Below are 23,780 nucleotides of genomic sequence, written 5' to 3'. Positions count from 1 at the left end.
TAATAATAATAATAATAACAACAACAATCACCTTCCAAGAGGTCTGCTCTCCATCCCCACCTCCTCTCCCCAGCCCCGATCCTGCAGCAGAGGGAAGCGCGCCTTTCCCTCCTCCTCCTCCTGTGCAGTCCCCGCATGCCCGGCTCTCCAACCCCGCAGACAGGCAGGCCCTTGACCCGGCCGGGCTGGCACGGCGCATCGCAACGCGGCCAGGTGCTCCCTGCGCCTCCGGAGGCCGCAGGCCAAAGCCCAGCAGGCGCGATCAGCTGTTTCCTGTCTGCGGGGCGGACCTGCGCGCCGGCCTGCCCGCCTTCCCCGAGGGTGGGCTCCGCCTGCCCCGACCACCACCGCCACCACCCCTGACTCGGCGCAGCCTTACCCGGCGTGGCGGCCCCCGGCTCTCCGCCCTCCAGCGCTGCGCCAGGTGCGGGGCGCCCGATCCAAGCCCCAGGGCGCACCGTCAGCCTCCCCTAGCCTCTCCGGATCCGGCGCTGCTGGGCTTCTGCCATGGCCGCGCACCGAGGGATCGTCCTTTCTCTCGCCCCGGGGAGGAGGACACAAGGAGCGCCGCCGCCGCCTGCGCTCACTTGCACAGCAGGTTCCAGACGTCAGGAGGCGGCTCTTCGCTTCCCTCGCCCTCCTCCTCCTCCTCTCTCTCCCTTCCCTCCACCCCTCCCGGTACTCCCAGCCCAGCCCTGCCCTTCCCTCTCGGGCTGCCTCCTCCGGCAGCCAAGCCGCCAGGTTAGATCAGGTGACGCCGTCGAGGCTTCTCCGTGGCACAAGCGTCGTGCGCGCCCGTGCGCCCTCGGCGGCTTGGCGCGGGTGGCGGCGGCGGCGGCGGCTTCCCCGTCTCTCCCTCTCCCTCCCTTGGCTGGTGAGGAGTTTGGTTGCGACGGCAGGGCGGGCGGAGCGGAGCCGAGCGCCCCGGGGGCGGGCTCGGCGAGGAGGAGTACGCGGCCGTCTTGCTTTTGCTCCTTTGAGCCCTAAGCGGCGAGACGGGAAGCTGGGGGGGGGGGGCAGAGGAGAGGTGCCATTTCTTGCTTTCCAGGAGCGCCAACTTGAATAAAATATTATTTTGCCCCCCCCCTCCCGCGCATAAGCAACCACATGTCACCGCACTCCCACACTATTTGAATGGCAATAGGCCTGGCCATTAACTTTGGGGGAGCCCAGCCCCCCAAATATTTCATTGGGTGGGGTGAGCGCGAAGGGACCTCAGCCCCTAGTCGTTGGCTTCTATCTATCAACTATCTATCTATCTATCTATCTATCTAATCTATCTATCCAGTGGCGTAGCGTGAGTTGTCAGCACTCGGGGCAAGGCAAGTAATTTGTGCCCCCTAACCCGTGGATTTGTGCCCCCTAACCCGTGGATTTGCGCCCCCTAACCCTAACCCCCAGATGTTGCGCTTGGTGCGGCCGGCCCCCCTGCACCCCCACACTACGCCTATCTATCTATCTATCCATCTATATCTATCTATCTATCATCTATCTATCATCTATCTATCATAGGTGCCGGGGCTCTGGGTACCCACAAAATTCCCCATGAAGGGGCTGGGTACCCACAATCGTGGGGTCAATTTGGCACTCTGTCTATCTATCTATCTATTATGAAAACCAGGATGCGGCCCCCTTGGCTAGTCGCCAGAAAACTGGAGGATGATCCAGGTCAGTGAAAGGGTGTGCGGGAATAATCCAGCAGTTCATCTTAAGGTTTTTTTTTGGTTCCCCATACATGCATCGGTTGTGGTGGGTCACCATCATAAATAGGGCTGGTGTAGTTCTCACCTTTGAACACTGCTAAGAATTTTCTCTTGTCTTGGCCAAGTAAGGAAAGCTTTCTACCTGTTAATAATTCTACACACTGCTTTGTGTTGCACTTGGTAAAGTAAAAGTAAAAGACCTCTGGACGGTTAAGTCCAGTGAAAGGCGACTTGAGGTGCATAACTTGCTTTTCAGGCCAAGGGAGCCGGTGTTTGTCCACAGACAACTTTCCAGGTCATGTGGCCAGCATGACTAAACTGCTTCTGGTGCAACAGAACACCATGACGGAAGCCAGAGTGCATGTTAATGCTGTTTACTTTCCCACCGCAGCGGTACCTATTTATCTACTTGCACTGGTGTGCTTTCGAACTGCTAGATTGGCAGAAGCTGGGACAGAGCAACGGGAGTTCACCCCCGTCGCAGGGATTCAAACTGTGGACCTTCTAATCAGCAAGCCCAAGAGGTTTGGTGATTTAGACCACAGCACCACCCTACAATTGCAGTTGGTATTGTGACCCAGAAAAAAGTTGGTGCGAAAAGATCTATGGATCAGCTGGGGTGGTTAATCAGTTCTTAAAATGCATGTGTGGAATCATAGAGTTGGAAGGGACTCCGAGGGTCATCTAGTCCAGCCCCCTGCAATGCAGGTATCACAGATAAAGCATCCATGACAGGTGGCCATCCAACCTCTGCTTAGAAACCTCCAATGAAGGATAGTCCACCATCTCCTGAGGGAGACCCGAGGAGCTCAAGGTGGCATAGACGGCTTTCCCCTTCCTCACTGGAACTCTGCAACAACCGTGTGAGGTAGTTGAAGCTGAGAGGTAGTGAATAGCCCAAGGTTACCCAGTGAGCTTTTTAGGGTCTGAAGAAATCGAAGAAAAGTGTTTTCAAGCATTTCCATGCACCTAACACCCTGGCGGGTGGCGCTGTGGGTTAAACCACTGAGCCTAGGACTTGCCGATCAGAAGGTCGGTGGTTCGAATCCCCGTGATGGGGTGAGCTCGTGTTGCTCGGTCCCTGCTCCTGCCAACCTAGCAGTTCGAAAGCAAGTCAAAGTGCAAGTAGATAGGTACCGCTCCAGCGAGAAGGTAAACAGCGTTTCTGTGCGTTGCTCTGGTTTGCCAGAAGCGGTTTAGTCATACTGGCCACATGACCCAGAAACTGTACGCTGGCTCCCTCGGCCAATAAAGTGAGATGAGCGCCACAACCCCAGAGTCGGCCACGACTGGACCTACTGATCAGGGGTCCCTTTACCTTTACCTAACACCCTGGCATCTTCAGTTCCAGCTTCGTATGAGCCACAGCAAATCAGATAGCTTAGATAATTGACTTTTCTATTGGGGATTGTGCACTTTGCTGTCACATCACCTGTCCATTCAGAGGGGCCTTTGCTGACTATCACAGCACCTTGATCTCCTTTAGTGCCGTAGTGCTACCAGGTAGGCAGCCTTGATATTGCTGCCATCCAGCTAATTAGGAGAATATTTTTGGGCCCAGTGATGTGGTGCAGGGATTAGCTGAGCAGGTTGGAGTTCCTCTCAAATCAAGTTACTTAGCGGAGCCCTGTGACAGAATCACTTGGAATGATACTCCTTGACGGAATGTATTTAACAGCGATCAAGGAGGGATTGGGCTAATCTTTGGGGTTTGCAATTCTATGCAAATACTTCGTTAACAAAAGATGCCATGTTTATAACAAAGGGAATAGTAAGTAACTCATTTGTTTGTGTGCATTATTATTATTTTTAGTTTCTGATGGTGTTTGTTGAAAATTTGTTGATTGCAATTATATCCCACTGTTTTCTCCAAGGAGCTCAAAGTAGCACACATGGTTGTCCTCCTCCTCATTTGATCCCCACAACAAGCGCCACCCGCATCCTAATAATCCCATAATAAATACCTGTCTGGAAGCACCCTTCATACTAGAGAACGTCTCTCAGGGTCTGGGTTTAGCACCCCTGCTTTAAGAACAAACAGGCAGTCACTAGAGTAGTCTTCTGCAGTTTTCTGGTTTGCCAAACCCCATTGAACATCAAGGCGTATCATCAAAATATTGCTTCCTTAATGCTGTTTAAGTGGCTAGTCAATAAATCATTTGTTGAGGAGATTGCATGTTGAGGAGATTGCGTTGGCTGATGGGAGGTGAAGGATAGAGAAGATGGTCATTTGATACCAGAAGATCTCAGGTCTGTGGATGGTAAAATTGACCTACCAAATCTCTCATTGTCATGTAGTGCAGTTTGTCAGGGAAGTTCAGAGAAGTCCTAAAGGCAACTGAAATCTGGTCTCCCCCCCCCCCAAAAAAAGGACACCTCTTCTATTCATTCCCTGTGATATGCATGACAGCATCACTGGCGTTCATTAACACCACTACATAAACAAGAGTTGTAATTTTCTGCCCTTGGGGTGGCATACATTTGAGAAGAAATTGTGCTTCATTGTCATGGACTGGCTGGATACAGAGGGGAAAAGGCTCAGAACCCAGGAAGGAGGTGATGGAAGCTGAAGAGGTAACAGGATTTAGAGAGCCGGAAGAGTCTATGGCAGAGCAGAGGTGTAGGAAGGTCAGGGGGTACCCGGTGTGGAAAATTTCTTGTCACCCCCCCCCCACACACACACACACTGTGGGGGGTTTTGGCCTGCAAAAATGGTTTTACATCATTTCATATTTTCTTACAAAGGGATGTGGATTCAGGGCCCCTGATAACAAATAGGCGACTGTGGACAGACACTTAAACCTACAGGATGGATTGTGTTTTGGCTCCACTGAATTGAAATTTCAGCCTTCGTGACATATGATATGGCCAAGTAAACCGTTATTTTCGTGGAGGAGGGTCAAGATATCAACTGATATGCATGAGATTTCAGATATAGCTATATAATCCCTAGTGTAGTAAGATAAGACCTTTGGAGCAGTCATTTTTTTAAAAAAAGTTTTTTTTATGAACCGCCCTAGTAGGGCAGTAATTGTTCCTTGATAATTTGTCAAAAAAAACCAACCCATGATGCCACCGGGGCGGAACGCCCCCCACGCCCCCTTCCTACGCTCCTGTGGCAGAGAGAAGTCAAAAATCAGAGGCAGAAGCTAATGGAGGGAAGCCAAAAGGCAGAAATGAGTCACGCTGGTGAAGAAGCATGGGTGTCTCCTCCTCCTCCTGCGACCAGCTACCCTCACTCCTGGTCTCCTGGGACCAGGAGAGGTATGACGTGGGAGGAGCAAAGGCAGGTGTGCCAGCGTAGTCTCAGATTGGATTTGGATTTGATATCCCGCTTTATCACTACCCAAAGGAGTCTCAAAGCGGCTAACATTCTCCCTTCCCTTCCTCCCCCACAACAAACACTCTGTGAGGTGAGTGGGGCTGAGAGACTTCAAAGAAGTATGACTGGCCCAAGGTCACCCAGCAGCTGCATGTGGAGGAGTGAAGACGCGAACCCGGTTCCCCAGATTATGAGTCTACCGCTCTTAACCACTACACCACACTGGCTCTTGGGAAGGACCTGGGGGGAGCAGATTTAGGCACCTGTGTGAAGGTGGGGACCTTCAGCCTCCACAACTGCCTCACAGGGGTGGGACCTAGCAAAGAAGAGTTGCTGTGCTCATTAGGCACTCCTAAGAAGACCTTGTTTCTTCTAATAAAGAATGTACTTTTCGTACTCTGTGTGATTTATTGCTGGCTTGCTCCTAACATTCATGAACCAAGGTGGTTGTTTTCCCCCAGCCTAAAAAAATTCCTCTATGTTCAGAAAGGAGATACCTGGCTGACCAGCTAAGGCAGTGTGCATACTATGCTTTTAGAGCACATTCAAAACACATTCTTCTTCCCCTCAAAGAATTCTGGGCATTGCAGTTTACTTGCAGTTATAGTTCCCCACAAACCTTAACACACTACAGTGCCTGGAATTCTTTGAGAGGAGAAATGCGCTTTGAATGTGAAGGACAAAAATGTTTTCACCTGGCGTTAAAGGATTGCAGTGTGGGAGCCAAGCAAGTCTCTCTAGGGAGATAAGGCTAAGTTTGTAGACTCAGCAGTGCCATCCCTGCCATGTGCCCAAGACCTGTGATACCAACCTCACTCAGCATAATAGAGCCTGCCCTGCTTTTTGCTGCTCCAGCCTCCCAGACATCTTTCATTTGCTTCTTCCAGATCTCCCAAGATACTGCTGACTACCACCTCTGTCCTGAGTCACTGCCCTGCCTGTCACACTCTCCATTTCTCAGACCTTTCATTAACCACCCAGTTCCCTGTGAGCCATGATGAAGATGTTGTAGTAACTCGCTATTACATTAGCACACCATGAACTGCATCATTTTCTATGGACGTCCATTGCAGTTTCCTTTTATCCAACGCTGGAGCCACCTCGCTTGCCGCTTAACTGGATTTTAACAGGCTTTGCCACCCAGCTGAGCTTAATTTAGTCTTCTCATTCAGCAATGGGCAGTTTCAAATTGGAATTGATGGATAGAGTAGAAACTGGAAAAGCACCAGAGGGGTTTGTTTATTTTGATCTGTTTATTGTTTTCGTTTCTTCATACCCGCCCCGCCCCCAATAAAATAAAATTTCCAAGAATAAATTTGCATTATTACAATAAGTGTAATAATACAACTCTGGCCAGTGTAGAAGTTTCAGCACCAATAAATATTTTTAGAAGGAAGCATGTATCTGCTTCAGGTGCAACCTGAACAACGAGGGCTATTTGGTGGTGTTCCTCTGAAGCAAAGGAGGTGAAGGTGCTGCCAGAATCATATAATTGTAGAGTTAGAAGGGACCACAAGGGTCATCTAGCCCTGCCCCCTACAGTGCAGGATTCTTCTGCCAAATGTGGGATTCGAACCCAACACCCTGAGATTAAGAGTCTCGTGCTCTGCCAACTGAGCTATTCCTGAAGTTAAAGTCACCTGGTCCTGAGCCTTTGGACCAGCTTCAGTGTGCATGGAATGTCAGCCGGGAAAAGGAAATTAAAAAGCAGGGGATGGGATGGAGAGACAGCAATTCTGATTGGGGCACATCCACGCTGCAGCATTTTGTTGCAGATCCCACTTGCCGTGTAAAAACCCAGCTGGAAGGAGAGTCGTTTTGTGGGCGGTAATCCTAGAATCTGCTGCAGAGTGACGCCTGGCTTTTGTTTAAAACAGGTTTGACATCGTCCTCCTCCTGTTATGGTTGCCTGTAGGGAACGAGATCATTAATCATGCATGTACATCCAAAAGTCATAATCTCTCAGGACAAGGCAGTCTGTGCAAACCAGGATGAGGCTACTGAGTAACATTCATTATTTATTGTCTAGCCCTTCAATACAGGTATCTCCTCCCTTCTCTAGAGTAATTCCACACACAAACACACCCAAGAAACAATGGCTCCACCCCAACACACACATACTTTTTTATTCATTTACTTACTTTTCTTGAGGATAATGAGTGGGATTCACAATATCAAAAGTTCATGCATGGGAGAGCCTGGTTTTAAAAATGCATTCTGCTTTGCATGCATCATTTTGGAGGCAGCTGGAGGATGCTGAGGGTTTATCATAGTTGCTTCTTCTTTTCTTTTCAAGGAGCAGTAGACCGGTGTTTGACAGTCATCTGGTGTTCCTGAGCACACTCCCTGGGGTCGTCCTGGCCTCTTGTGGCCTGCTTGTAAAACTGCATTATTTATTTATTTTATGCATTATATATATATAATTCCAACAATAAAGCACGTAAAAGCTGTTCCAAGTGGAAGAGAAGGGCATGAATTTAGCAAAAGAGGTAGCATGTAACCTGCTTAGAGTCCCCCCCCCACAATCAAGTGGTATGTACATTTTATATAATGATAGGGTTGCCATATTTCAAAAAGTAAAAACTGGGACACCCAGAAAGCTGTTGAGCTTTTTTTCTTTCTTTCTTTTTTACAAATACACCCCAAAAAATCCACCTTTCCTGGTAATGTCCAGGAAAATCTGAACGTTTGGCAGCCCTATGTACTGATACTAGCTTCCAGTATGGTCTTTTTGTGTGGTTTGGGAGCTGCACGGCCAGGGAAAAAACAATGATGTCCAGGGTTGTAAAGACTGGAGAGAGAATAATTGGGTGTACTCTTCCCACCTTAGATCAAATCTATGCTGTCAGGTGCCATAAGAAAGCTGCAGAGATAGCGCAGGATAGTACGCACCCTGGAAATGATCTCTTTCAGCTTCTGCCTTCTGGAAGAAGGTACAGGGTTATTAAGACTAGGACTAGCCGCCTGAGAAACAGTTTCTACGCAAATGCAATTCTGGTTCTAAACGCAGCATAAGGGGTCTCTATAGTATATTATATTTTAAAATGGGGTTTCAGAGTTTTTAAGGGTTTTTTAATGTTTTATGTAGTTTTTCAATGTAATTGTTCTGCATGGGACAGTGACAATAAAGATATTGTATATTGTATTACCTTTCTATTACCTGTCTTTGAAGAAAAATAATGGAAATAAATATAATAAATATAAGCTGCCTTGCTTAACCAGTATAGCTGTCTTAATTGCTTTCTCGGGTGGTCTTCAGAAAACCTCACCCAGTGATTTCACCCACTAACTTCTGCCAGCCAACTTCCACAGGGTTTCATACTGTTGGAGTATTGCCAAAATAAACTTGAAACGAGCCTTGAAGCACGCCTAAAACATCCGCTTAGCCATGAGAATTCTCCCCAGCCACAGACGTCTTTATCAGGGCATATCTGGAGGAGATACTGTGAATTGTGAGGCAGTCAGGGTTGGTCAGTGTGTGCCATAATAAGCCTGTGAGTCTCTCTCTCTCTGGCCAGATGGCTGAAGGGAGCAGAGATCTGTACATAGTTCCACAGGCCACTACTGTTTTGCAACTTGTAATGTAAATAATAAAGACTTTAGAGAAAAAATTGGATGAGTGAGGTGGTTATTCCTGTCATGGGAATCCACCAAGAGAGGGGTGGACTGCTGCTGCTGCTGTGAAGATGTAGGAAGACTTTCTGAGTAACTCTTCTGAGAGGAAGAAAAGAACCCGAAGAGCTCACACATACAACCAATATTATTCATATAAGCCGCTTAAAAGCCATTTGGGCATGTGAGTGGCACATAAATTAAAGATGGTGATCTATTCAGGAATATCAACCAATTTCGCTTTGCATATCCCTTCCATGCTCAGGCACACACATTTTGCTTCTGCCATATTCAAAATCTCCATTCATTCACATTTATTCCCAGGTTTCTACCCACAAATTTCTACCGGCTTCTGAAGGTGAATTTCAGCCACCTTTCATCCCCAGACACCAGCCTCTTCAGACAGATTTGTTGCACAATCCTAGTTCTTCTTTCTTCTGTGGCAATTGCTCGTAGCCGAGTAAGATTGTCTTCCGTGATAACAATTTTAACAGTGAGTCCATAAGTGACTGTGGAGGCCAGTTCTGGATTCACATGTCCTTCCACAGTGGGGACAGAGGTTTCCGGGCGGGAGCTGATCACGGCGAGGGTTTGCCAAACGTGCCTTCCTCTTAGCTTGCTTCTCCTTTTTGCCCTGAGTTCGTACTTCTTCAAAGACCCCAACACGTTTGGTAAAGGCTATTCTCCAACTGGAGCACTCACAGGCCAGTGTTTCCCAGTTATCACTTCTTATACTACATTTTATAACTCTTTTGTTGTCCACCAGTATTTCACTTTCCATTCTTAAGTTGAGAATAGAGTAGTTGCAGTAGTGGCGCCCGCCCTGTGGAACACCCTCCCAACAGATGTCAAGGAAATAAACAACTCTCTGACTTTTAGAAGACATCTGAAGGCAGCCCTGTTTAGTGAAGCTTTTAATACTGGATGAATCATTGTTTTTTAATATTCTGCTGGAAGCCGTCCAGAGTGGCTGGGGCAGGGTATAAATAATAAATTATTATTATTATTATTATTATTATTATTATTATTATTATTATTATTATTATTATTATTACTACTACTACTACCACTACTACTTTGGAAGACGATAATCAGGCATCCAAACAACATGACCAGCCCAGCGAGGTTGATGTTGAAGAATCATTGCTTCAACACTGGTGATCTTTGCTTCTTCCGGTACACAGGGATTAGTTCGTCTGTTTTCCCAAGTGATGTGTAAAAAATAGTAGCAAGTAGCTCACTGTACAAAAAGGTAAAATGTAATCCCACTTTAGGGTCTGTCCCTGTCCACCACTGGTATGTGACCCTCAGAAACTGCCCAGAAGGGAATGCAGACCTCAATCTGAAAAAGATTCCCCCCCCCCTAACTTCATGAAGATCAAAAAGAGCACCTTGAACTTTGGCTGGGAACAAGTATCAGTGTCCTCAGCTGGAAGATGACTCATACTTTGTGAGAAGCTGGGAGGAGACCAAAGACCAGGCTTCTGTAAGTACAACAGCCTCATTTACATAACAGAAGCAAGCAGGCTGTTTTGTGTTATGGAAAAACACAGCTGGGAGAATCATGCAGTCCTGGTCCACCCACTGGACTGCAGGGCACCAGGTAACCAAGCCCAGAAAGAAAATCGGCTGATATTTCTTCCCTGTGGTTCAGAAGTTCCCAGGAATGCTTTAACCACAACTTTGGCACTTTAGCATGAGAAGGGTCCCCCCAAATGAAGTCCCGGTGGGGCATAGGAGAACCCCACAACGTGGTGGCTGTCATCCAAAGATCTCAGATGCCCATTAAACACTTATCCAGCAGCACCAATAATGGTGTTTGTTTTATCCATTGTCTCTAGACATGCACTTACACAGTCAACATTCAAACATATTACTTAATGTAACCTCTCCACTGAGAATACTGAGCGGTTGGAATAGGAAGGTCTTGATTTTGGCCATTAACATAGTTAAAGAAAGGGGTCCAGAAAGGTGTCTGTATTCATTATGCCTTTAATTGACCTCCTGTATCTGGTGAGATGCTCAGACATTGCTGTATCCCAAATATTATTTTCCCATACGTATGTTCAGGGGCATTTCAGTCTGGTTCTTCCATTGCTGAGAGATCACTAATGGTTCCACGGTCAGTAAGGAGCCTACTAGTTCTCTGTGGCACAGAGTTGCTTTTAAGTTTTTTATTCTCTTACATGATATTGCCTTAAAAAGGAGAGAGAGAGAGAGATTGCCTTATCCTACTCAGATATCTAGAATGACGGCATTTGAGGTTTCTTACAATCAAGCAATACGGTATATAATTTTATGAAATGAATGAATAAATCAATTGCCTTGAGATAGCAGTTTAGAATTGTAGAGTTGGAAGGGACCACGAGGGTCATCTAGTGCAACCCCCTGCAATGCAGGAACTTTTTGCCCAATGTGGGGCTTGAACCCGCAACCCTGAGATTAAGAGTCTCATACAGACTTTTCTAGGGTGACACCATAAAGAGCTAAGCACTTTTGCAAGAGTAGCAGGCAGGCAGGCAGGCAGGCAGGCAAGGCTTTCCTCTCTAAATCCTGCTCCGTTAATCTTTTTCTCTCTCCCTTCTTCTGCTACTCTTTCTGACAGTGTTTCATTTTGCATACGCTCTGCCCTCGAGTGAGAGCTTGAGCTCCTAGCTGCTAAAGGTCCGTGTCATTCTCTGTTCCATCAGTCGCTCATCGTACCATAGATACCCAGCGCAGGCATCTTTGAAAAATGGGTCATGCTCGACATACGCTCTTCCGCTATCTGTCAGGACCCATCCGCCTCTCCCAAGCTGCCTTGCAAAGACGTCGAGCATCTGAGAACCCTGGTTCACTTGCTGGCAGGATTCTGGGCGACCCTGGTCGTAAGTCCAAGCCTGTTTCAAATCCAGGGCACATCTTGCCCAACCCACAGGTGACGACGGCCGTTGCTGTTTGGAGCTAGTGGGACAAAAATCAAGGAGGCCAACAGTAGGTGGCGCCAGAGCCAATGACAAGTGAAGCCCCTGGACGAGCTTTAGGTAAAGGTAAAGGTAAAGGGACCCCTGACCATTAGGTCCACTTGTGGACGACTCTGGGGTTGCAACGCTCATCTCGCTTTATTGGCCAAGGGAGCCGGCGTACAGCTTCCGGATCAAGTGGCCAGCATGACTAAGCCGCTTCTGGCGAACCAGAGCAGCGCACGGAAATGCTGTTTACCTTCCCGCCAGAGTGGTATCTATTTATCTACTTGCACTTTGACGTGCTTTTGAACTGCTAGCTTGGCAGGAGCAGGGACCGAGCAACGGGAGCTCACCCTGTTGCCGGGATTCGCACCGCCGACCTTCTGATTGGCAAGTCCTAGGCTCTGTGGTTTAACCCACAGTGCCACCCGCGTCCCTTTAAACTTTAAATGAGCTTTAAACTTTCCTATAGGGAAAGCTTGCAGTGTTTGGGACTTTAGAGAGAAGGCAGGTAAAAGGTGACATGCTAGAAGTATATATAATTATGTGTGGCGTGCGGAAAGTGTATAGACATTTTTCTCCCTGTCTCATAACACTAGAACTCATTGACATCCAACAACAAGGAATGTTGGAAGATTCAGGACAGCTAAAGTACTTCTACACAGAGCCCTGGGGCTGGACAATATACTGATATAACATCCCAAACCGGTTTGCAGTCCATATAGTGATATTGGTTTCAAAATTTTTGACCTGGCGATATAGCGCGAATCATGGTGGTTGTTAGGAGTGCATGCAGGAGCCAGGCCCTGTGACCAGTAGGACTTTGCAAGACTGGGGCTTTCCTAAGTTTGTTCTGAAGAGGCCGCACAGGTGAGGCCGATTGGTAACTCACAGCACCTGGTGGCAAGAGCTGGGAAGGGATATAAGTTCAGCATTTCCCTTCGGCTCTTTGCCACAGCCTGCCTTGCTGCATTTGGCTTCTTGAACCTCGGCTTCTTGACTCATTACTTCTTGATCCTCGGACACTTGACCTCATGACTCCTTGATTCCTGACCCTCAGACCCTTGGCTTCTTGACTCCTGGCTCTCTGACCCTCGGCCTCTTGGCTTCCTGGCTTCTGGACCCCCGTTCCTGCTCCCACCCCGCCATCTTGCCCCCAGTCCTGATGTCCCCTGCTGGGACTTCAATCGCCTGTGAACTGGACTGTGACAGTGGGTGGGTTGGGGTGCTATGCAAAAATCACAATGTAGGGGAAACTGTGAAGCCAGCCAATGCTCCTCTCGATTCCTGCAGCCCCCTGTTAACTCTGCCAGCTCAGCTCTCCCCTGCCTCCTGCAGGGGGCAGTGAATCACAAGAGCAGGCGCCAGCAAAAAATCATGATGCAGGAAAAACCATGAAGCCAGCCAATGCCTCTACCGAACTCCATCCTTATTTCAGACATGGTGATATACTGTATTGGTATATTGTGATGTTTAACTGGATACAGTATATTGCTATGTTGTAAATCAGAAATCGCTCAGACCTACACAGCACATAGTTAAACTATGGAACTCACTCCCACTGGAAGGAGTGATGGCTGCCAATGTAAATGGCTTTTTAAAAGGTCCCTATTCCTCTCCTGCCAACCTAGCAGTTCGAAAGCATGTCAAAGTGCAAGTAGATAAATAGGTACCGCTCCGGCAGGAAGGTAAACGGCGTTTCCGTGTGCTGCTCTGGTTCGCCAGAAGTGGCTTAGTCATGACCCGGAAGCTGCACGCCAGTTCCCTCGGCCAATAAAGTGAGATGAGCGCCGCAACCCCAGAGTCGGTCACAACTGGACCTAATAGTCAGGGGTCCCTTTACCTTTATTCCCCTCACAGAACTACAATTCCCAGAGTTCCCTGGGAAGAGAGATGGATTGTTAAGCTGCTCATGAAATTCTGACTCTGAGTAAGGAATAGGAGCCTCTGGCCAACTCTCGGCATCCTTAACAAACTACAGCTCCCAGAATTCTTTGGGGAAAACCTTGACTGCTTAGAGTAGATCATAGTGCTTTGAATGTATGATTTGAATATGCCCTGCCACACCCATCACCTTTGGACATGCTGGCTGCTGGGGGTCTTGGGAGCTGGCCCTGGAAGACTGCAGATTCCCCAGCAGTTTGCTTGGGGAGGGGGCAACTTGCCTGACCTTGTATAAGACAAGTTACTTATGCAGCCATGCAGACAGCTCAGGAAGCCGAAGCACTTTTGATTGCTGCTGAAGCTAGCAAAAGCAGAATCCATTCCGCTGAAAAAGCCATCGGTATGCAATTTAGTTGCTTATTTAGTGCCTAGAACGAAAAGATAGCTTGGGAAGATGGATGCAAATGCAGCCTCAAGTCACTGCTTATAATTTACCATTTGCATTGTGATGGGGAAAGGCAGTCACTGACGAGGAGTGCGTACTCGGCATGTAAAAGATCCTAGGTTTGATTCTTGGCATCCTCCAGTTTAAACATGGGTGTCAAGCAGCCAGAGAGGTTGAGTAGACACAGGATGAATAGGCCAGTAGTCAGGAACAGCCCAAGACATTTTGCTGCCTGAAGCAGAGCAGCAAGCAACATTTCTCCTGCCCCCGGCCCAAGTCAAAGCACCGTTAGATTATTAGAATGATGCTGTGTGCATGTGGACAAAACCCCGCCTACAAAGCAATCTCAGTTTCATGCAAAGAAATTGCACTGAAAACTATTCAGAAATGGCATCTTATGCCTGCAGCATATGAATCCAACGCCCCACTGTGTTGCAGCGGGAGCAAAATTAAGGGAACCTTCCTCCACATGTGGTGGCAATGCGACAAAGTCTCCTGGGGATTTCATCTTCGCAGAGATTTGTGAAATCAAAGCCCAACGCCTTCAGAAAACCAATGAGCTAGCCCTGTTGAATTTATTTCAAGGTGAAAACCTGCATGTTCACTTTAAACCATTAATTGGATATTTACTGGTTGCGGCCAGGTTTGTGGTTGGCAGTTTTTGGAAGGGGCAACTCTCACAACATGGTGACAGCAAATGACGTGGCAGATTTCTTTAAATGGGGAATTTACAAATAAGCTAAAAATGGCAAGGGAGGGGAAAGAAAAAAAATCACAGACAAGTTTATGGCAGAATGAGTAATTGAATCATAGAATTGGAGAGTTGGAAGGTACCCCAAGGGTCATCTAGTCCAGCCCCCTGCAATGCAGGAATCTCAGCTAAAGCATCCATGACAGATGGCCATCCAACCTCTGCTTAAAAACTGGTACTGTTTTAATATAAATATGAAAACAGACAACAGGGGTCCTCCTAGCATTTAAAACCTTCTGGCTGGTTTGAGAGCTTCAGTAGGCTGATGACAAGGTAGTGTTGTGCACCCTCAGAGGATGACCTCCAAACCATCCTAAATATCTTTGCAGAAGCTTATGAAAAGCTTGGCCTATTGTTCAACAGCCAAAAAACCAAAGTGCTGCACCAAGCACAAAACAACCCCTCTGCAGTGCCACAAATCCAACTCGATGGTGTAACATTGGAAAGTGTTGATCACTTCTCCTACCTGGGCAGTTATTTCCACAGCGGCCGACATTGATGCCAAAAACCCGCATTGCCTGAGCTCTGCGAGTGCAGCTTTCTCCCAATTGAAGTGTTTGAGGACCAAGACATTCACATGGAACCAAAATGCTTGTTAACAAAGCTATTGTACTACCAACCTTACTGAATGCTTGTGAAACATGGATCACTTATAAATGCCACCTCCAACTCCTTGAAATATTCAATCAACGGTGTATACGAAAAATTTTACACATCACTTGGGAATACAGGCGAACTAATACCAGTGTACTGGAAAAAGCAAAGATCACCAGTGTTAAAGCAATGATTCTTCAACATCAGCTTCGCTGGGCTGGTCATGTTGTTTGGATGCCTGATTATCGTCTTCCAAAGCAACTATTCTATTCAAACTTAAAAATGGAAAGAATAATGCTGATTATTATTATTATTATTAAAAAAAGAAGTTTTAAGACTCTCTCAAGGTAAAAAAAAAATGTAGTATAAACACTGACAACTCGGAAACACCGGCCTGCAAGTGCTCCAATTGGAGAACAGCCTTTACCAAAGGTGTCATGGACTTTGAAAAAGCACAAAGTAAGATTACAAGTAAAGTAGGATTGCAAGATGTTCTGTGAGGAGTAATTTAAGAAATATTGTAAAAATGGAAATGGAGAAATGATTTGTTTGAAAATGTAAAGGCAATATTAAGTTAAGAATTGCAGGAGAAATAATTAAGACGGAGGATTATCAGAGGTGCTGAGGGAAGTCCAAATAAGGATATGTCTGTAATAACTTGTGTGGTATGTCTTTAATAATTTTGTATGCTAAAAATTAATAAGAACATATATTTTAAAAAAGCACAAAATCAGAGTGAAAAGGATAAATGTGCTAAGAGGAAGGCACGTTTGGCAAACCCTCACCGTGACCAGCTCCTGCCTGGAAACCTATGTCCCCACTGTGGAAAGATGTGTGGATCCAGAATTGGCCTCCACAGTCACCTATGGACTCACTGTTAAAATCATGTTAATGAAAGACAATTTTACATGACTACGAGTGATCGCCAAAGAAAAAGAATGCTGTTTTCCTTTCATTGCGTTGGATAATCTGCATTCTCTTCTCTTTTATGTGTAGCGTAAGTGGTGCATCATAATTACTAAGAGGAGAGGGTTTCTTTTGTTGCATATGAGTTGCTTAACCTTTAAGAAGAAAAGCAAAACAGATTTAAAAAAAATATATGCTGTGCACACTGTACGCACCAACACGAAGCCTTGCTTACAAGAACTGCATTAATCAGCGAAAATGAGAATAAAGCATTAAAGGACATTTTGTGTCTGTCTTCTCTTGCGGTTATATAAAGGTGGGGACTGGCAGCTGTATAACATTCCTTTTTGGGTACAATCAGACACTCCACCCATAAAAGTACGAAAAATAAAAAGTCAATATATTCAATGTGCAGTAACCAAGCCCAATCAAGTCATTTTGGTACCTGAAGCAGAAAATCCACCTGCTCCCTGGCAGTCAAGGTGCAATAATAAGAAACCAAATGGCCATTTGTTGACCTTTCATCACATCCACTGGGTAGCAGACCTAGCCTCTGAGACCTGTTCGCAAGACCCAAAATCGGCTACCTAAGGTGAAAAGGCTATTCTTACCCATGGTGTGATTCTGTGTGCAGAGTTCTGCACTATATTCCTTTCTTTTGTCCTCACTCCATCTCAGCTGTGAAAGGAAGCACTAGCTTTTTGCCCAGGAGTTCCTTGACCTATAAAGACCCCGTTATTTCAGAATTCCTAGTTTTACCCGTTTTTGGTTTTATAATGCTGTTTTACTCTTCCTAACGTACTGTTCTCTGTTGTTTTGTGTGTGTGTGCCTTTTAGGGATTTAAAAATATATTGACACTACTAAATAAATAAATTGGCCAGAGGTGGTAGTCAAAGGTATGCTGGCTGAGACTCTACCTGCCCGCGGACTGTCTCGCCAGAGTGGTGCATGCTCTTGCTATCTCCCGCTTGGACTACTGCAATGTGCTCTTCGTGGGGCTACCTTTGAAGGTGACCTGGAAACTACAACTAATCCAGAATGCAGCAGCTAGACTGGTGACTGGGAGCGGCCTCCGAGAACATATAACTCCAGTCCTTGAAAGACCTCCATTGGCTCCCAGTACGTTTCCGAGCACAATTCAAAGTGTTGGTGCTGACCTTTAAATGGCCTTAGCCCAGTATACCTGAAAGAGTGTTTCCACCTCCATCATCCAGCCCAGACACTGAGGTCCTGTGCCAAGGGCCTTCTGGTGGTTCCCTCACTGCAGGAAGTGAGGTTACAGGGAACCAGGCAGAGGGCCTTCTCGGTGGTGGTGCCCGCCTTGTGGAAAGCCCTCCCATCAGATGTCAAGGAAATAAACAACTATCTGACTTTTAGAAGACACCTGAAGGCAGCCCTGTTTAGGGAAGTTTCTAATGTTTGATGTTTTATCATGTTTTTAATATTCTCTTGGGAGCCGCCCAGAGTAGCTGGGGAAACCCAGCCAGATGGGCAGGGTATAAATATATTATTATTATTATTATTATTATCTGTAATGAAATTTGCATGACCCATCAGGATTATAGCTGGGATAGCTCAGTCGGTAGAGCATGAGATTCCTACTCTCAGGGTTGTGGGTTCGAGACCCGAGTTGTGCAAAAGATTCATGAAGTGTTGTTTTTTTCTGGTGGGACGCAGGGGTATACATACCCCTAAACATTTTGTGAATCTAAGTTTGGCCTCATTGAGGGGCGGTATTTCAATATGAGTAGGAAAATGAGAGTAGCCTGAAATATTTTGGGGGGGGGAGAGCACTGGGTTTGTGCATTGCAGGTAGGATTGCCATGTTTTTCAAGAAGTAAAAAAATCCAGACACAAAAGTTGTTGATACTCAAACAAACACTTCCCGGTTCTGTTGGCAAAATCCCAGACTCTGCAACTGGTGTAGCCGCTCTGTGAGTCACCTACTGTGGTCCTGTAGCAGTTCAAACTGTTCCAGTAGCCGACGCTGAGTGCTTTCCTGATCCTCAGATCCTAGCCGCTCCAGCATCACTGCAGACAGTTACAGCTTGCCACCAACTGCTCAAATGCACAGCCATTGCCTCCATGAACCACCAGGACTCAACAGCTCCCTGCTGAGATGCTGTCAGTCGTTTTGCACTCTGCACATGCTCAGAAACACTGGGCCCATAACCTGTCAGTGTTTGTAAAAAAAACACTTCTTGTTGCCTCAAGAAGAGAAGAAGAAGAGTTTGGATTTGATATCCCTCCTTTCACTCCCTTTAAGGAGTCTCAAAGCGGCTAACATTCTCCTTTCCCTTCCTCCCCCACAAGAAACACTCTGTGAGGTGAGTGGGGCTGAGAGACTTCAGAGAAGTGTGACTGGCCCAAGGTCACCCAGCAGCTGCATGTGGAGGAGCGGAGACTCGAACCTGGTTCCCCAGGATTACGAGACTACCGCTCTTAACCACTACACCACACTGCCTCAGCCTGGTCCTCGGACCCTTGTCGGCATAAAAGAGTCCACGAGAAAAGTATCCTTGCAGAGTACTTTCTGCTTTTATTCTTAAAAGCCTTTCTGCAAAAGCGACTAACCAACTGTGCACACATCAACACTACCAGCTTTCACTAACCAACCAACCAACCCAACACCAAACTAACATTTCTCACTCTATATATACAACCCGGTGCAGGCCACTGACTCATGCTGACCCAGCTTTTTAAGCATGAAAGAAACAGCGGCCATTTTAGCTGAGACAATTTCACTGGTTTTTCGAAATTCCCCATGGATTCTAACTTAAAATTAGTTGGCTTGACCTGCCATTGGCTCCGTCTCCCCCTCTCTGCCTTCCAGCCAGCTGTGCCAATGAGTGCCAGTCACCACCGGGTGGCAGCGAAGAGAACCTACTGCAGGGGTCAGCAAACTTTTTCAGCAGGGGGCCGGTCCACTGTCCCTCAGACCTTGTGGGGGGCTGGACTATATTTTGGTGGAAAAAATGAATGGATTCCTTTGCCCCACAAATAACCGAGAGATGCATTTTAAATAAAAGGACACATTCTACTCATGTAAAAACACTCTGATTTCTGGACGGTCCGCAGGCCAGATTTAGAAGGCGATTTGGACGGATCTAGCCCCTGGGCCTTAGTTTGCCTACCCATGACCTAGAACAACAAATCCACTTTTTTGAATAAAATCACCACAGGATTTTGAGGTTTGGAAAGTGATGAGGAATCGCATTGTAAAGCGTGAGATGAACAAATTGTTCCTGGGAAGACGTGGAACACCTCAGAGCAGATGTTTGTTGTCATGTAACCGCTCCGCAAATTAAACGAAACCGCAATACAGTGGTACCTCGGGTTACATACGCTTCAGGTTATATACGCTTCAGGTTACAGACTCCGCTAACCCAGAAATTATTCCTCGGCTTAAGAACTTTGCTTCAGGATGAGAACAGAAATCGCGCTCCGGCGGCGCGGCAGCAGCGGGAGGCCCCATTAGCTAAAGTGGTGCTTCAGGTTAAGAACAGTTTCAGGTTAAGAATAGACCTCCGGAACGAATTAAGTACGTAACCAGAGGTTGTTGTTGTTTAGTCGTTTAGTCGTGACCGACTCTTCATGACCCCATGGACTAGAGCACGCCAGGCACTCCTGTCTTTGTAACCAGAGGTACCATTCTATAATCTAGCCTCCATGTAAGCACTGTGCAAGCAAATCCGGAAGAATGCTGAATAATCCTGACATCTGGAGGAGCCTTCTGTTAAACACTGGGTGGCCTGAGGTCAAAGGAAAGTTCTGTCCAGGATGAACCATTCACAAACACACAAGTCATCCTTCAATACTGTTAAATCATCAGCTGATAAATACATATGGTGGGAACCATTCTTCAATTGTGAAATGGAGAGGAGCTTCCCTGGATGCAGTGGCCAAGAGACAGATCACAGAGTTGGAAGGAACCCTGGGGATCATCTAGTCCAACCCTCTGCAATGCAGAAACATGCAGCCGCAACCTTGGCATTATCGACACCAAGCTCTAACCAACTGAACTATCCATGCTGTAATGTTTAGATGCAGCCTTTTAATGCAAGACTAGAAGTCATGGACATCCAGTGAAGCTGAATATTGGAAGATTCGGGAGAGATGAAATAACGTCCTTCTTCATGTAAAAAGGTAAAGGGTAAAGGGACCCCTGACCATTAGGTCCAGTCATGGCCGACTCTGGGGTTGCGGCGCTCATCTCGCTTTATTGGCCGAGGGAGCCGCCATACAGCTTCCGGGTCATGTGGCCAGCATGACTAAGCCGCTTCTGGCGAACCAGAGCAGCGCATGGAAACGCTGTTTACCTTCCCACCGGAGCGGTACTTATTTATCTACTTGCACTTTGACGTGCTTTCAAACTGCTAGGTTGGCAGGAGCTGGGACCGAGCAACGGGAGCTCACCCGTCGCGGGGATTCGAACCGCTGACCTTCTTCTGATCGGCAAGTCCTAGGCTCTGTGGTTTAACCCACAGCGCCACCCGCGATGGAACTCACTTCCATAAGATGCAGTGATGGCCACCAACTTGGATGGTTTTTAAAGACGATTAGAGAAATTCATGGGGGACAAGACTATCCATGGGTATACCATGTATACAGAAGGACACCAGTTTGGTTCCTGCTGGCACCTCCAGTCAACAGGATCAGGTAAAAGCCCTGCTCTGCCCGTGACCCAGAAGAGATTGCAGCTATCCAGGAATAACCAAGTTACCTCCAGATGTTGCTGCTCCAACAACATCTGGAGAAAACCATGTTGTTTACCCCTGCCCCAGACCAAACCAGATGGAATGGTCTGATTTCCTATACGTTTTCTCTGACATATCAGGAGTTTTTGAGAGTACGCTGCAGTGCAAAATGTGATCCGTTTTGACAAGGTTGAGGATCTTTTTTAATGGCAACAAGAAGACACAAGAGGGTGCTCTTGAGTCGCCATTAAGCCACAAAGTTCCTGTTCAGGCTGCTCAAATTGCACGTGCCTTTAAGAGAGAGATTAATAGAATCAGATGCATTTACAGTCAAGCAAATAAATGCATAATGTGAAGATAATGAAGGGTTCCAACCAGCGCATCCTTGCAGCTTAAACGCTATTAGTTTGATGTTTGCCAACAAAATCCAGCTACGTTTTTGCAGTCTTCCCCCATCCTGGTGCCTTCCAGATGTTTTGAATTCTAACCCCCATAAACCCCAGCCTGTGCCGGCTGGGACTGACTGGATTTGGAATCCAAAACATCTGGGGGTCACCAGGTTAACTCAGGGAAGCTGCTTTAGAGTCTGCCTTTAAAATGTTAACACTGCAGGGTCTGGACGATGTAGCCAGAGATGGCTTGGGTTGCAAGTTACCTGAACATGGGATCAAGGTAAAGGTAAAGGTACCCCTGCCCGTACGGGCCAGTCTTGACAGACTCTGGGGTTGTGCGCCCATCTCACTTAAGAGGCCAGGGGCCAGCGCTGTCCGGAGACACTTCCGGGTCACGTGGCCAGCGTGACAAAGCTGCATCTGGCGAGCCAGAGCCGCACACGGAAACGCCGTTTACCTTCCCGCTGGTAAGCGGTCCCTATTTATCTACTTGCACCCGGAGTTGCTTTCGAACTGCTAGGTTGGCAGGCGCTGGGACCGAGCAGCGGGAGCGCACCCCGCAGCAGGGATTCGAACCGCCGACCTTTCGATCGGCAAGTCCTAGGCGCTGAGGCTTTCGTATCAAATCTGATGTAAATATGAGATGAGGGAAGATTTGGTCTTTGTGGAATATTCCTCTGCAAATGCCTAGGCTTATGGTTGATTGGGATTACACAAAAAGAATTGAACAAAATATTATTTCTGGATGTACTGTTGCGTATTCCTTTGATATTAAAGTTGGACAGCGCTGCCCCAAACCAGCAACACTGGTGTATATTCTGGGTTCAATTCTAGTGTTCAAAGCCCTCAATGACTTAAAGGTAAAGGGACCCCTGACCATTAGGTCCAGTCGCGGACGACTCTGGGGTTGCGGCGCTCATCTCGCTTTACTGGCCAAGGGAACCGGCGTACAGCTTCCAGGTCATGTGGCCAGCATGACTAAGCCTCTTCTGGCGAACCAGAGCAGTGCACAGAAACACTGTTAACCTTCCCGCTGGAGCGGTACCTATTTATCTACTTGCACTTTGACTTACTTTTGAACTGCTAGGTTGGCAGGAGCAGGGACCGAGCAACGGGAGCTCACCCCATCGCGGGGATTTGAACCACCAACCTTCTGATTGGCAAGCCCTAGGCTTTGTGGTTTAACCCACAGCGCCACCCGTGCTCAATGACTTAGGTCTGAGAAATACCATCTTCTTGCCTGCAAGTCTTCTTGGTTGTTAAGACTGGCATAGAGGGCCCTCTTGGTGGTCTATTGCTCTCAGAAGTTTGGAGCAATGGCAGTCTGGGAGTGAGCTGTAGAATTCCCGCCCCACATGGGTGCCTTTGACAACTTCATTATGTACATTCCCTCTTGGGCTGAAGAGGGTCTGCTTTATCTCTTCGGTCTTTGGCTCCGAGGACGTTTTCAGAACCCGCCGTCTTCTCTTGACTGTGCAATTTGTTGCCCCATTCCTTTGCATAAGAGAATGGTCTGTCGACACCATAATAAATGGTAGTTGTAATTGAAAAATGCTGCAGTCCAGGTCTTGTAGTCCAGCAATGGTGACCACATGTTTGAGGTGCCCAGGGGAAAAAGTTTGAGAACCACTGGATTAAGGCAAAAGAAAATACAAAAAACCTACCCTACAGTAAATATAAATACCAGAGCACAATAAATAAATGCAATTAAAATATAAAATAACAAAAACCCAGACACACCATGTAGGAAGATCTACATGGCTCCATCATTGCTAAGTCTTCAAAAGGACCTTAAAGACATTTCTAGTCCAATTCTTGCTTATATTGTGGAATTCCCTCCCAATAGAAGTTAGACGGGCTCCCTTTTTGTTATTCTTCTGCCAGCAGGTCCAAAGCTTCCTGTTCAGACAGGCCTTTGAAAACGAAGGAGCAGACAGTGGTGACCGCTAGCTTCCTGTCAAGGCAAACTGTATTTTAATGGCCGGTTCTAAAGGTGTTCTGATGCATTTTAATTATTGTTTTTCACTAGTTTGTTTTTATTACTTTGCATTTTATCATGGTTTTTTTTTTTTTTAATGTTGCAAGCCACCTCAAATTCCAGCTTGGGAGAAAAGAAGGCTATGAACATATTTAATATAGTGATGGTGGTACCGTATTTTTCGCTCTATAAGACGCACCAGACCACAAGACGCACCTAGTTTTTGGAGGAGTAAAACAAGATAAAAAATATTCTGAATCTCAGAAGCCAGAACAGCAAGAGGGATCGCTGTGCAGTGAAAGCAGCAATCCCTCTTGCTGTTCTGGCTTCTGGGATAGCTGCACAGCCTGTATGCGCTCCATAAGATGCACACACATTTCCCCTTACTTTTCAGGAGGGAAAAAGTGAGTCTTATAGAGCAAAAAATACGGTAATTAACTTCCATGGGCCATGCTTGTAAATGTTGATTGCTGCTGCTTATACATTAGAAGAGGCAGGGCCATCTTAAGCATATCCGGTGCTGTGGTGCAAAGATCCCTCCGGCTCCCCC

General features: G+C 46.9%; 1 protein-coding gene across 5 annotated transcripts in view; it reads right to left on the bottom strand.

The window, feature by feature from the left end:
• The window catches only part of CEP170B (centrosomal protein 170B), an 88,716-nt gene extending 87,869 nt beyond the window's left edge, over positions 1–847 (bottom strand). For 3 of the 5 annotated variants that reach the window (XR_014167849.1, XM_081908910.1, XM_081908914.1), the window contains exon 1: positions 380–847. The gene's annotated coding sequence lies outside the window, so the exon portion shown is untranslated. Of the gene's footprint in view, positions 1–31; positions 235–379 lie in introns of those variants that run through there. The other 2 variants (XM_081908913.1, XM_081908911.1) reach the window with 2 other exon arrangements.
• Positions 848–23,780: the final 22,933 nt, after the last annotated feature.

Source organism: Podarcis melisellensis (genome assembly GCF_964234715.1).
Source record: "Podarcis melisellensis genome assembly, chromosome: 1".
NCBI lineage: Eukaryota > Metazoa > Chordata > Lepidosauria > Squamata > Lacertidae > Podarcis > Podarcis melisellensis.
The sequence above is the reverse complement of the archived record's forward strand: the minus strand, read 5'-3'. Positions and strand labels throughout refer to the sequence as shown.